General features: G+C 31.0%; 1 protein-coding gene across 1 annotated transcript in view; it reads right to left on the reverse strand.

The window, feature by feature from the left end:
- Positions 1 to 4,855: 4,855 nt before the first annotated feature.
- The window catches only part of LOC106465492 (mediator of DNA damage checkpoint protein 1-like), a 29,267-nt gene continuing 28,681 nt past the window's right edge, over positions 4,856 to 5,441 (reverse strand). The window contains exon 3 of the transcript XR_002611992.1: positions 4,856 to 4,866. The gene's annotated coding sequence lies outside the window, so the exon portion shown is untranslated. The remainder of the gene's footprint in view (positions 4,867 to 5,441) is intronic.

A 5,441-nucleotide genomic window follows, 5' to 3' on the forward strand; every position in this document is an offset into this window, starting at 1 on the left:
CTTCTGTAGATACAACCTAAAATCCTATTTGCCATACCACTAGCAACAGCTCATTGCTTGGATGACTTAAAAGACTGATCAACCACTACATCAATATCCTTTCTTTCATAACACTGTTTAGGTTATTCCCATCAAAAGTACACTTATAATTCAAATTATGATAACCCACATGCATTATCTTGCATTTATTGTAATTAAAATCCGTCTGCCATTTATTTGCCCAACTCACTAAATAATCCAAATCCTTTTGTAAAGCAGCAGTATCCTCCTCACAGCCAACAACACCAAGACCTTAATATCATCAGCAAGTTTAAGTAATTTATTGACCATTCCTTCATCTATGTTACTTATGTAAATAAAAAAGTCCCAAGAGTGAGCCCTGAGGTACCCCACTTATGAAATTAATTCATTTTGATTGAACTCCATCTATAACAACCCTCTGCTTACTTCCATCCAGCTACTCTCCTATCCAGTTAGCTAAGTTAGCCTCAACATCTAAAGAAATCATTTCTTACAAGCCTTTTGTGTGGTACCTTGTCATAGGTTTTCTGAAAATCCAAATACACCAAATCTACACGCTTATCCTCATCTAGATAAGCAGTAACCTTTTCAAAGAATGTCAAAACATTTGTAAGACAAGATTTTCCTCCAGTGAAACCATGTAGGCTATCCAATAAAATTCTTAACTTTGTTAAATGACTTTGCAAAACATCTTTTATCAGACTTTCCAAAACTTGTCCCACAACTGATATAAGACTAATAGGCCTATAATTACTGAGACGATTTTTTATCACCTCCCTTGAAAAGAGGAGTAACATTAGCCAACTTCCAATCTTCCGGCACCTGCCCATTATTCAAGGACTTACACAAAATAGTGGCACGTAGCTCACTTATCCAATACTTAAACTTCAACTTCTTCAAAACCCCTAGAAAAACATTATCTGGCTCAAGAGACTTAACGTTCTATAAAATTCCCACTTTTTTCTTAATAAGCTCATAATTAATGTGATCATCTTGTTCGATCTTGTTTCCATCTTTCAGCTCTTCAAGATGAGGAATAGTGCTTAAATTTCCATTAGTAAGAACTGAAGAAAATCAGAATTTAATAACTCATCTACCTCATAATCATCAGAAAAGAGCCTTCCTTTATCATCCCTCAAAGGTCCTACCCCAATCCTAACATTTTGTTCGCCTTTAATGTATTTAAAGAAATTCTTACTGTTAACTTTCACATTTTCAGCTAACCTTATTTCATACATCCTTTATGTTGTCCTAATTTCCTGTTTGACCAACTTTCTTGATATTCTATAATATTTCAATTTTCCCGTCAAACCAGTCAATTTAAATTCCTTAAACTTGTGATGCTTTTCTTTAATTTTATTCCTTATACCCTTTGTGAGCTAACCTGGTTTTTTTACTTGCAGCACCATTTTCTTTCTAAAAGGAATATGTTTATCTTTAATATTCTAAAATTTATCTGTAAAAATTTTCCGCGTTTGAACAGGTGTTATAAAAATATTAAAAATTACGTTTAATTATATATACATACATGTTGTTTTTAAGCACAAAGCCGCACAATGGATCATCTAACGTGTATATACAGCAAGAATCAAACTTCAAATTTTAGCGTTATAAGCTTCCACAGCTTATCGTTTTGCCATCGGGTGATATATATATATATATATATACATCTTTATTTTTCTTCAATTCATTTTTCCCGCCAGTTTCCTAGGCTGCTCAACTACGCCACCTTTCGTATCTTTTCTTTGTTCGAAACAAAAATTTGTAAACGGTAACACGTTCGTCAGTTGGTAGAAAAATGGCTGATCATCAGGTAATGTATTTGACAAGAGCCTTGAGCTTGAGAACAAAATATAAGAATCGTTTATTTTTCTTCCCGATCTTCAGATTCTTGTTATTTTTATTTTAGAATCAGAAACCAGAAGGGGGCGATGCTGGGTCAGAGTACATTAAACTAAAAGTTGTTGGCCAGGTGAGTTATGCACTGAAATACAGAATTAGGCTTAGGTATGATACTGTGAATAAATAATTTTTTTGTATTAAAAACCAAACGGAACGTGATACTTTAAGTAGAAAAAAATATTCACAGTTATTTATAAGTTACTTTTTTAATAACAATGAAATTACCGTATTTATGTTTTAAAAGTGTATACGAACTGGAATTTCAGAGATTGAAGTAATATAATAGTAATAATGTTAACAGAACTTCGATATAGTTAAATTTTATTTTTAAATCAAAGTTGCTGTACAATATGTCAATATGAGTCCAATCACTAGAGTAGATCCAGTATTCCTGTGGATTGACTGGTAATTGTGTTTATCTTGGTTTATACAATTAATCATATTAAAGTTCCACCCCCCCCCCCTTTAATAAGTATTTCACTATTGATACATATCTGTGTAATAAATCTGTTAAATTTATAGATCTGCTTTCTAATATGCACAGATCATAAATTTAGAACACTGAACAGTAAAACGTGTATAAGAGTTTGTTTACTGTGCAGGTAATATAATATTTTCTAGGGCATTTAATTGTTGCATTAGTTTTAATAAAAATATTTTTTTTCAAACAAGTTATTTGAGTTTTAAGTGTAATTTGGTGAAAATGAGTTATATATATATAAAGCATAGTATTCATATTTCAAAATGCACCCATGACGGATAAAAAAAAGGTTTTATATATCAAACTTGTACATTTCCTATTTGAGCTTCATCTCCCAATAATGTGGCATGGATCCTATTCAGGAAATACATTTTTCCATTAACCCATAGTTTTATTTTGTAATATTTATCACTTGTAATGAGTTCTAAGACATAAAATGGAGAATTTGAAATTTCATAATATTTATTACACCACAAGAAGCTGAAATGGATATTCTGATCAAAGCTACCTGTATAGTAAAATTGTTAAACATGTTATTTATCAAGTTTTCTCTTAATTCCTTTTAAAAATAAGAATTATTTTTCAGTTTTAGAGTTTCATTCTTTTCTAAGCCTTCAACATTTCATCATTTTTGTTAAAATCTTAAGGTAAATGAACATAATATACAAAACAAACTTCTGGAACCTCTTTAATCCTACACAGTCTTTTCAAGGCTTTTTGAGTACAGTTTTCTCTGTTTACATTAAATGGAATTTATGGAAAGTTCTGTTCCTCCTTTGAAAAACTTAATTACACAAAGTAGCTCTTCTTTAACTTTAATGGAAAAACTTTTGTAAACAAATGTAATTTGTTAGCAGTTATCTTAACCCTCACAATAAGAGATGGGCAATTAATTGATTAATTAGTATAATCAGTTACATAGAATGGTGTGGTGTGAAATAACAAACTGATTGAAATTATGATTTCATCTATTAAACTTCAGGAAAATAATAATAATCAACGAAACACATTTTTGTATCTAATTGTTGTCGTTTTTGGTTATTCTAACTACTTAAATAATTTATTGCCATTATGATTTCCCGTTATTATTTTCAATTAATTCAAAGTTGTCCATATTAATCATTTAGTGTCACAATTAACAAAAAGAAATAATGGAAGTAGTTTGTTCATTAACCCATTCTGTGTTAGGCAGTTTTTTGGAAATGAGCTAAAAAAAGGTAGGTTTTTTATCTTGATTTTTGATAGCCTGTTGTAATACATGATAACGTGCAAATAATTAAAAATATGGCAAGAAAAAGTTTTCCTGAATTAAGCCAAGCAAGTATTTTTTGAAATGTAGAAGGTGCCAGAGTTATCTTGGGCTAATCACTGAAGGAGTTAAGCTGCTAAAACTCCAGATTAATGAAGTTAAATTATCCATGAAACTGTTATTGAAATTATGATATAGCAATTCAAAGTGCTTTTGTCTCATATAAATGATAAATAAATTAATCAAAATTAAGTGTTTCCAATTATGAATATTTTTAATTATACCAACTATCCAGGTCTTGTGAGAATAATCTTACAATAAGTAATTAACAAATTCCACAAATTGCCTAACTATATTATAAAAAATTACTCATGCAAAATGTTATAATCCAGTCAAAAATTCAAAACCTGCTTTATATACAAAGCACAACAAAGCTAGAATTGTACACATCACCTTCATCCACTGCTATCCAAGAGCATGGATGTTGCAGCCTCTGGCCTTTATCTAAATCGTCAACTAAAAAAGACAATCACATATCTCAAAATATTTTGGCTCACTGAAATCAAGCCCAATGAGTAATTTACATCTTCTGCAATATATATATTTAGACCTATTTCTTTCAAATACAGTAATCCCTTGATAACTCGTAAATTTGATATAACTCGGCATCCCTGAAAAATATTCTGACTTTCTAACTATGCAAGAAGAGTACTTACAAATTCTCCCAAGCAAGTGGAGGTTGTCTGATTTGGAACAGCACTATGCAACTTTGAGAGATATCGGGGCAGATGTCATCAAACGTTAGCACGGCATTTTACAAAAGGGGGGAAATATCTGACTTTTTTAAACCCAGGTAAAAAAATACAGATGAAATCTTCCTTCCACCAGTAGATAGATCTGCCTACAGTAGCTGGATATTCTTCCTCAGACACCATTTCCAGCAGTGCTAGCTTCCTTCGCATTACCCCCACAACAGTTGATGTCTTCAGATAGTGAATAATTTATTTAATTAAATAAAATAAATGTAAACGAATTATTCTTTTATTTTTAAGGTTTACTTAAAAATTAAAGATTATTTGAATACACTAAATTCAAATTTATTGTTTAAGTGACCATTCAAAATGTATTTAATTTTTAATTGATAAAGTTGTGCTTAAATATTGTTCAGTATTTACCAAAGTGCATTGAGCCCTCTCAAAATCACCTCTATCATCTACCACATGACACTATAAACTTGAATAATCATCTTTCTTGGCCTGAAGTGTTGTTAAGTGTAAATTATTAATGTTTTTATAATTTAATTTATTTTCAAACAACAGTAGTGTATAGTAGTTTATGTGGGCCAAAAAAGTTGTGATTTGTGGGTGGGAGAAATTACTCCAATAACTTGGAATTTTTGATAACTCAGCATGGCTCTAGCCCCATTTGTTCTGAGTTATTGAGGGATTACTGTACATGCACCACCTGATGTAACTGGATCATTAACCTCAAGCCTTCTCCTGTTTTGCAACATTGTAAAATCAGTGTCATCATTTCCAATATTTTTTAAATATGATCTTAACTTTGAAATTTCTTAACTTGTTTTTTTAATTTTCCTTCTGATGTATTTTTTTCATTAAGATTTAGCTGTTTCTAAAACAATCACACGTTAAAGACTCTTCATGAAAACTGCAGATTGAGCCATCTTCAACGTATCAATCTTCTTTATTATATAAAATGGCCCGGCATGGCCAGGTGGTTAGAGCGCTCGACTCGCAATCTGCAGGTTGCGGGTTCAAATCCCCATTG

The sequence above is a fragment of the Limulus polyphemus genome, unplaced genomic scaffold (assembly GCF_000517525.1).
Source record: "Limulus polyphemus unplaced genomic scaffold, Limulus_polyphemus-2.1.2 Scaffold1961, whole genome shotgun sequence".
Classification (NCBI taxonomy): Eukaryota; Metazoa; Arthropoda; class Merostomata; order Xiphosura; family Limulidae; genus Limulus; species Limulus polyphemus.